Source organism: Balaenoptera acutorostrata, chromosome 4, assembly GCF_949987535.1.
Source record: "Balaenoptera acutorostrata chromosome 4, mBalAcu1.1, whole genome shotgun sequence".
In the NCBI taxonomy this organism is placed as follows: Eukaryota; Metazoa; Chordata; class Mammalia; order Artiodactyla; family Balaenopteridae; genus Balaenoptera; species Balaenoptera acutorostrata.
Window position 1 is genome coordinate 112,024,396 of NC_080067.1, and position 10,572 is coordinate 112,034,967.

The window sequence follows — 10,572 nt, forward strand, 5'->3', positions numbered from 1 at the left end:
TGAATTAGAAAAAGATGTACCATTTGGACAAATGATGATTTTGTGCAATTAAAACTGCACCCCTGCCTCAGTGTCAGGTATCTGGGTGCAAGGATTGGAGGTGGACTTTTAACTCCCCCTATCCACTTCAGCTGGATACCCTTGAGCTATGTACCAATTCATGACCATTTGTAGTCACTCTTCAAATAGAGACTTCAAAAACCTTTCTTTCGTCTCTTCGTACACAGCATCTCCTTTAACTTTGTCACATGTTGTTGCTTTGCTCCTCTAGTCTCCATTTGGGGTGTATTGTTGATATGTTACTATAACATATCAACAAGCACTGATTGTTGCTTTAGTTATTGCTCTTAGGAGTGTCTTGGTCTTATGCCAATATCAACAGTGCTTTCATCTTTAGGGCTCTGAGCAGGCACTCTATTATACAGTCATATGAACTGCAGACTCCATTGTAATAAATCTGTTCTCAATATACCCTTTAAGTTTATATTCAATTACCCTTTCACTCATAGGATTTTAACATTAGGCTAAAATTGAACATCTTGTTCTACTAATTATAAACAATAAAATTTTTTACATTCTCTAACTAAGTTTAATTCAGAAGTAAAATTAGCAACTCATGTACCTCTAAACTAGTAGTTCTCAAAGTATGCTCCCTGATTCAGAAGTATTAGTATCACCTCGTCACTTGTTAGAAATAAAAATCCTTGGGCCCACTCAGGAATCACTACTGAGTGATTCTGATGTGCACTGAAGTTTGAGATCAACAGATCTAAACCATTATGCTTTACTTGCCTTACTCCTAAAATATTTTATATTACAACCACACGTGATGACCCATTCATTTCCAATTATGCTACTAAATTTGCTTATGTTTCTCTTTCCCAAATAGCATGTGTAACTTAGGGAAACTTGAAAGCACGCTGAAAAAAAAAGTGGTATGATGGAGATCATACCAAATGCCCTTATTGGCTTCACAGTAAACACTGTTTGCCAATTTTACAGAAGAAAATACTGCAACATCTTTTTGTACATTTCTTACATATATTTCTTAAGTTTTACTTCATTATTCCTAACATCAGAGAAAAAAATATATCAGAGGTTTTAGAGTATAGGTTCAGTACTCAGTTATCATATTTGTTCATTGAATTGTGGTTTATTTTAAAACTAGACACTGTAAATGAAGTTTCTTGGTTTAAATGTGCTGATTAAAGAAAGGGACATTAATTTATTTTTAGTCACAACTCTCCAAATAGGAAAGTAGTCACAACTCTCCAAATAGGTGTAGTTGAAACTGAACAACAGATTAATACTAAAATCAGTTTTACATTAGTTTATATAAATATATGTATATTGTTCTAAAAAGGTTTAGACTAAGTTACTTTCATTTTCAAATCTCTAATTGTGCTAGTTTTGGGTATCTTGACCACTGAGCTATTAAACATAAAAAAATTTGCACCATTCCAACATAATTAGATAGCTGATTATAATAATGCGATCACAGCTGCTGAAGCCCAGCACAACTTAAACAATGTCATTTTTTAGTTTCTTAATAAAAAGAGTACATATCTATGAGGTCATCATAAATTAGTTCCTTGCCATTTGTATAGTTGAATTTTATTTTTATATTTCAAGACTGAATCAACTTTTGCAACAAAAGAAATAGTATATATTCTTTTAGTTAACTACTTGGAAAACATATTTCTGTCTTGAATATACAACATTTTCTTTCTTTCTAGTAATCACAACATTCGTTTTATGATACTTAGATTTTTTTGGTGGAGTGCTGTTACTCTAGCATCAAAACAGGTTTATGGTGTCTCTGCAACTGAAATATCAACTAGAGACAAAGTCAGATTGTGTGAAATTTCCCTACACTTTCTTGGGTAATTCTCAAATTCCATGGAGTACTTCACATTGTAACAACAGATGTGTGCTGTCCATTAGGTACTGCTGTCCCATTTTGTCTAATTGGGCTCAAAATTGTAGCTATCAGATATGCTTCCTCTTATTGTTATCTGATACCATCTACAAGAAGTATCATTCATCATTTCTACATGATAACATAAAATGTGTGTCTTTTTAATACTGGTCCTTTTGAACAAACTAGTTGTTTCTTCTGTATAATGTCTTCCAGCTCTGCTGTCCTGTGGGAAACATAAATCTATTTTCTTTGTGTGAGAGGTTTCCTCTAAGACGTAGAGTATTGGCTTAGAATAGTTCCAACATGTAGTGGATTATTCAGAAGTTGAAATTTTATTTATTTTGTTGAAAGGATAATATATATTTATTATAAAGGCAAAAATTCACACAAGCACAAAGAAGCTCGTGCACATAACACCCGTATACACAAGACTACTGCTGCTGGTTTGAGTACATGAGACCTAAGGCAATCTGAAATAATGGTTTTAGTTTAGTCATCTGATCTAATGACAGATGCTCACTTGCCTTGTTCATCTCTATGATCTGTAAACTCCTCAAGGAAAATTCCCATTTGCTATTCTTGGGGTAGACATGGAAAATTATGAAGGTTTAAAAAGAAACAGGCTACTGGGGTTTAGGGTTCCATCTAAATGAGGCAAATTCCAGATAATTTTTGATTTTATGTTAATAAGAAAAATCTATTATTAAGGCTCTTTGCAGTTTTTACAATGTTTTTATTTTTTTGCATAGTATCTTATATCTTTTGAAAGTCACCGCAAAGTTATGAGTCAAAGAAAGTTGTGATGGTCTCCATGAGGAAATTGGGATCTAATGTGGTTAAATAAATGACAACAGGCCACACAGTATTGTATGGCAGAACCAACCAGCAATCAGGCCTCTGACTCCTAAATCAATAATCTTCAAATTATGCCAATGAACATCAATAATTAAAATAAGGAAAAGATTTTCTCTCTTAGGACCTATAATATTCAAATGGGTATCCATGGTCTCCCACTATGGTCTCACTGCCTCATTGATTTGGCTTTTCTCACAAACAGCTGAAGTAGGCTTAGTTCATTCATTTGTTCTCTAATTTACTTCATAAATATGTAGATAGACTAAAGGATTGATTATCTGCATAAACAGGGAAATCCATCCATATAAATTTATGAATTTTATTGACTTATGAATGTGACATATTGATTAAAGTTGTCAATTTATTTGTCCATCTAGACAGTCTAAAGCAAAAATATGGATGCTAAGAGTATTATAATAGAATTGGAGTTTTATATTAAGCCCCTAAATCAGTTGTTACATTTCTACAAAAATAAAAATAACTTTTGATTTGTACAGTTATTTCTGTTGCTTTGGATATAATAATCACCCTGATGAATATTCAACTTTGAAAATAGAAGCAACTATAAAAATAATGAAAATGCAAACATGGCAGTACTTTGCCTCTCTTTTTATGGAAAATACGTTATAGTGCTGCTGCTTTTGATAAGAAACAGTCTGTTCTATGGTCATGATGTGGCTCTCTGCTACACAAGCAGCTAAGAGCATCCAAATGACATAATGGGAATAAAATTACGGCTCTCAGAGAGTCTGCTCCATCACTAGTCATATCTGAATTGTCCCAATTGAAGAAGTAATATGAGCACTTTTTTTGGTGATTTAAATACATGTGTTTTCTACTCATTTCTAGACAATAATGGTTTCGATTTGTTCCTTAATTCAGTATTTCTTGTACAGTTTTTAGTGGTATATTGACTTACATTAGTAAAAGAACAGTATAAAAAAAAAAAGAAACTTTTCTTTGCCTGAAAAATACTAGAATATCATAAACAACTGCCTGTATCCTGGCAGGACTATGTTAGCATTTTTGGGAAGCAGGAAAACAAAACAAATCAAAGACTTTACCATATGAAAAACAAATCTGGTGCTTAAAAGTAAAATTTGTTTTTATTCCTCAAGCTTTTATATCTCTGGGCATATATGCTTAAGAATGTGGAAACGTAAAAGAAAATATGATAGACTTTCAAATATTAAAAATAAGTTATATTATTTGTATAAAATATGCTGAAAAATTGACATCTCCAGCCATCTACTTTTGATTCTAGACTTAAAGGTAAAGGAATGAATTTGCTAAAGCAAGGGCTCTAAATTGATTATACATAACTTAGGAACCAATTATTTAAAAAAATACATTAAAGCAATGAATGTGGTACATACATACACATAATACAATGCCAGCAAAAATAGCCTTGTCAAAGACCATAGTAACAATTTCAAATCTGACAAGTCTGGCCCTATTAATAGTGGAACAAACTAGGTCAGATTCTTTAATAACTCTAGGCCTAGGTTAATAGGAATGATAATTGTAATACCTACATCTTAGAGTTGTTGAGAAGTTTATGTAAAATAAAATAATGGTTACATGATATTCAATAGGTAGAACTGTTTTAAGAAAAATTGCTTATAACTGTCGGCCATCATGCATAAAAGCTGTTAATGATACGTAAAAAATGGAAAATTCAACATGTAAATTAACATTTCTGCAAAGAGAACAATTGGAAAAGCAAATTTAAGTTTTTTGAGATTTAACCAAAGACTTCCTTGATGCTTGTATTAAAAAGAGAACAGTGACTAAAGCTTTTGGCACACTGGGGAACTAACATACCTATCAAAAATCCTTGGAGATTTGTGAAAAGAAAATATTTTCTGCTGTTTTCAATGAGTGTATTCCTCACTCTAACAGTTTTAAAAATAACCTGTAAATGTGAAGCAGGAACAGTTTAGCACATTCAGCCATTCAGTCATTTTTCCATTCAACAAATATTTTCAACTGCCTACTATGTGTCAGGAAATGTGCTAGACTCAAGATGAAAAACATATGGTCCCAGCCTCAGGGACATTCTGATGTTCTCACAAAACATTGGCAAGATAAAGTCTCAAAACCTCCTGCCCTTTTATATCCACACCAAGCATCGAACGTTTTACAATAGCCATAGAAGTTATAACTTCTATATTTATTGATTCACTGACCAAATGCGAAAGCTAAACAACCTGGAAAAAAAGAAAAAACTGTTCACTTCTGAGGAGATCATAAGGAGGACCTATTTGGGGACCTAGTTATTATTTTTTCAAATCAAAATTTCTTGAATTTATACTTTAATAAGTCCAAACCTTAGGTAGTCAGAGCAGAAACACCACACTGTGTAATAGCAATTTAAGTAAATTGTGCTAGTCATCTCACACATGCTAAAAGTTAGCTAGCATATTTTGCTGATGTGTTAATTTTTTTTTTTTAATTCCACAAGAAAATCTTTGTTTAACAAATTATAAGAAACAGCCAATTTGAAAAATGTTATCTTGCTATTTCTGTCATTATATTTAAGAAATATTTCCATGATCTATAATATAAAAACTAATTTTAAGATGATTTTAAAATCATCTTGAAAATTGCCTAAAGTAAATTTTGCTATATATCTAATACTATGTGTTTGACATATCCATAAGATCAAAATTCTCTTAAGTCCTATGATCAGTTGCAAATATAAAAAAAGCAATTACTGTTTTGACATCAGATTTTTACTTTTTCTTAGCAATGCTTCAGTCACTTGAAAGACCATGGTGTTGAACACCAAAATACATGAAATACTTCTAACTTTTAAAGATGTCCCCCCACCCCAGCCTTTCTGGAATATCTTCATGAGGTCACTGAGGGTAAAACATTAATTTAGGAAAAAGAAATTCTAAAATGTAATTTGACTCATTTTTTTTCCTTCTAGAAACTCCTCCAAACAAGGTAAACTTAAAAGGAAAATTATATTTTAAAATATAATAATCATAATAACATTTCCCTATTATATGCATATATATATATACATATATTTCTGTCCAAATGATTCTCATATATTATACATGGGAAATTATGAATAGAAGTGTCCATTGCCAAAAGAGGTTATGATTATATATTCCTACATGCTCTAAGGTATTGAGTTTAGCATAAACAAAGTTCATAGACCTGAAAACTTGAAAATTACATAATGACTCATACAAAGCAATTTTGAATATGTTGGTTCTGTTATGAGTTATTCTAAGGCCACTGAATCTTTACAAATAGTTCTTCCTAAATCTAATATAGAGAGGAAGAACAATATTGCAGATAAGGACCGGGCAAGCTGAACAGGCTGACTTCAAATCCTGATTCTACCATTTACTGGCTTTGTGACCTTCTCTGGGTCAGAATCCCCATCTATATTTGGGGATGACCCCTTATTCCCCTTCAAAAAAGTATCTTCCTCATAGGGGTATCATGAAGATTAAATGAATTAATACACAAAGAAGCACTTGGAGTAACAACTTAATAAGAATTAACTCTTATTTTTTAATGCTCATGGATCCACCACTATAAAAATTACCTTTGGGTTCTAGAAAATAAAATTGGTAAACCTAAAGGAACACTCAGTGCTATGAATGTTTCCTATAAATTGCTCAAAGCTATGAGTGCTTCCTATAAAAATCACTTGTTATCAAATCATCTCTAGATAGACTTACCTAATGCCAAAGCCCAGAAAAAAAGAGAATAACTTTGAAAAAAAAGATAAAAACCAAAAAGTTTCATTAGGCTTTCAAATATTCCCAGATATCTAGACCCAGAAATTCCTGTAACTGTGAAATCAAGCCAGGCAGATATTATTTTCACCTTCAGGTGATTATATGACATTAAATGCTAGGCATTTAAATGTTGGGATATGATTTTTTTTATCATGCTTTTCAAGAAAGGAATTAAAGTGGTTATTAATTAATCGCAAGACTAATTTGAGTCTGGGAATGCCAGAAGAGAAGTTGGCTGGCAGACCCAGCCAGTTCAAAGAGAACAGACTGTGATTACATTCTCTCAACTTCCTGGTCAAGATCAAACTTTATAACATGTTTTGAAGAGTAAATGAGACTGTTCCATGAGGCCAGCACAAGGAGAAAGAAAGTCATTTCCTTTTTAATTTATTTCAACTGGCATGTGTCTTGGGTCAGTTTCTGAATAATTTTTGTATGTTTAATGAGCAAAAATGCAAGTGGAATTTTTGGTTTCCAACTCATGCAGACATACGTCTTCCAGGTTCTTTACCTTAAAAATAAGTTATGAGAAGTTAAGTCTTGAAAGATCTTATTAATATAGGCTCTAGTCATACCTAGTGTCAGAGGGACTTCACATGGAAAAAAATGAAAGAAAATGTCAAAAGCAAGGGTGTTGCATTCAGAATAGCACACGTAGCTATCTTCAGACTTTCCTAAATATAAAGAAATAGAAATCCCTGCTAAACCTCAAGTGATTTCAGGAAAAATATAAATCTTGCTGTCCAAACAGACCAGAATTTAGATAATTCAGAAAACTGTTACAGTGGAGCCAATACTGTTCTAGAATTTTACATTTTGTTATTTAATATATATTTTGAGAGTTTAGCTAAGCTACTCCATGATATTGTTGCCTCTGCATCCATTTTGTTTGGTTAAGTAGCCTATGAGGGTATTAAACTGACACTAGCCCCTCATGAAAGTGCCCCCAAATAACAGTCTGCAGAGTCACAAGCAAATTAAGTTTCTGATAATACTTCCCCAACGGCTCTTGTGATCAACAATCTTTCCCACCTCTCAGTGCCTTCTCCGTGTGCTCCCTTTAGATAAGACCCCTGTGGAGCTTACCAAAACCCCACTCTTTTGAATTGAATTAACCAATCTTGCCTTAGCCTGGGAACCCCAAAGCACTTCGCCTAGGAACCCTAATAAAAGCATATGCTTGAGGGCCTGCCTCTTTCTCTGCCTGCACTCTGCCTTGACCTCTCTATGTAACTTTTTTTTTATTTAATTTTTTTAAATGGAAGTATAGTTGATTTACAATGGTGTGTTAGTTTCAGATGTACAGCAAACTGATTCAGTTTTATATATACACACACATATATATATATTCTTTTTCAGATTCTTTTCCCTTAGGGATTATTACAAGATATTGCGTATAATTCCCTGTGCTATACAGTAGGTCATTGTTTACCTATTTTGTATATAATAGTGTGTTCATGTTAATCTCAAACTCCTAATTTATCCTTCCCACCCTCTACTTTCCCCTTTTGTAACCATAAATTTGTTTTCTATGTCTGTTGGTCTATTTCTGTTTTGTATATAAGTTCATTTGTATCATTTTTTTTAGATTTTACATATAAGCCATATCATATGATATTTGTCTTTCTCTCTCTAATTTACTTCACTTAGTATGATAATCTCTAGGTCCATCCATATTACTGCAAATGGTATTATTTCATCCTTTTTTATGGCTGAGTAGTATTCCATTTTGTATATATACCACATCTTTATTCATTCAGCTGCCGATGGACATTTAGGTTGCTTCCATGTCTTGGCTGTTGTAAATAGTGCTGCAATAGCATATGATCCTGCAATCCCACTCTTGGGCATATATCTGGAGAAATCTATGTAACTTCTTTAGAGTACCATATACTTCCCCCAGGACCTGTGAGTAATAATCTTCTCTAGTTCAACTTTCTTGTGGTCTGTAGTTGAACCATAACTCACCATTCAGTACCCTGTGCTCCACTTAACAAATGTTAACTTAACAAAGTTTAACAATATCACAGTAAAAGTTTGGCTATTTAAATATCTTAGATAAAACATTTTTACATAGAAAAAATTAATTTAAAAATATTAACTCATAATGACCATTAGATCCCAATTATTATAAATCCTTAATACCTAAATTAAGGACTTCCATGGCTATAGCAGATATTCTAAGTGATCTTATTTGTCCTATTAAAGTAGACCTAGTGAACGAACGTGAATAAAAAATGTACCACAGTTAGGGAAAATACTAGGATGATTTTATTTCTACTGTAGGTAAAATTGGTTGAGTAATTTGCTTAGAACTTAGAATTATCTATCAAAGAAGACATCAGAAACAGAGACCATACTGACTGGATTGACAGCTCAGGGCTACCAAAAGAATGGTTTGCAAATTAATTCTCAAGCAGATACAACACAGCCTGTAAGTCAAATATGGGCATCATACTTATAATTTTTTCAGTGGGAATTTAAAAATAAAGGAGATCATTATGTCACAATGAGTGGTCATTGTATCTTTTATGTAAGAGTTGAAAGATCCTAAAATCAGCATTGAGGTGAAAACAAACCATCTGTAAATCCCCTTTTATAAGAGAAACACCAATAGTGCATTAATTTTTGCTGCATTTCATAGATTCATGTCACTACCCTCAATATATAATTAAATAATGTTTCTCTGACTGGATTTTAATTTATGGGTTCTAGAGTATACAAGTGGGAAAATGCCATGTTCTTATGACACCAATATCATTTTAGGTTTGGTTCAAATACTATACACACAAACAAATGTAACAGATCTATAGAGCTATCCAATCACTTTAGGTTAGTTTGCTTATTATCACCGTTTTTGAGTAAATTTTGTCATTTTTAAAATGTATATTATGGCAGATTAAAGGTAGCCACAAACTCTTTGACTCTGCTCCCATGAAGAATTGGAGCCTATAGATCTGTGTGTCTACTGTGACCGCTGTGATCAATAACATACAGCCGCAATGATGCTGTGGGCAGGTGCTGGGTCTAGAGCTTAGGAGGCTAGAAACATCTACTTACTGTTTCTTGGAACGTTCTCTTGAGTAAACCTGAGCCACCACACAAGAATCCCGATGACCCTGAGCCTGCCATGCTAACTGGCACGTATAGTCCCCTCCTTGGCAGCCCCTGGCCAACCTCAGCCTTTTCGTCATCCACACCAAGGCGCCAGATGTGTGAATGAAGACACCTTGGACCTTCCAGATGAGCCTGTCTTCTGCTGAACCCCAAGGTGGCCTTAGTTGAAACCACACAGGACAGAATAGCCCAGCTGAGCTCTTCCTGAATTCTTGACCCATAAGATCATAAGACATAATAACTTAAAAATCGGTTCCTTATATCTCCCACTGCTTCATTGAAATCATATTTTCTGTATAAGTGAAGTTAATAAAAGCATTCTGTGAATCTCAGCTGTACATATATCTAAGTCATCTGACTTGGTTTCCTGTGATAGAACAGAATTCCTCCATGTATATCTTAAAATTTTCTGGCAGCTTTGGCTTCTCCTCAATTTCAGAATAATAAAAATATTAAATAATTCTCCAAAAAAAACCCCCACCAGAATCAGAGATGGAGCCCTGCTTAAATGTCACCTCTTCAGAGAGGACTTCCCTGACCAACCTGCGTGTACGTACTTTACTGATCTCCTTACTCCGCTTAATTTTTCTTGTTACATTTATCACTGCTGACATTACAAATGTCCACCTTCACTTTTGCATATCACTTCCCTGAGTGTACTGTGTTTTGTTTACTGCATAGAACAGTGACTCTCACACAGTGCCTCAATAAATATTTGCTGAAGAATTAAAACTTTGTCTTTAGATATTTTACCTGAAAATTACAAACTTTGTTTTTAGAAATAAAACTATGTCACCCCAATACTTTAAAAGAGAAAGGTATTATGGCATTGTCTAAATATAGAAATATTCAGTTCTCAATAAAGACTAATAAAATGCATTTATTAATGTTTTGGTTTTAAGGGATAATTACCTC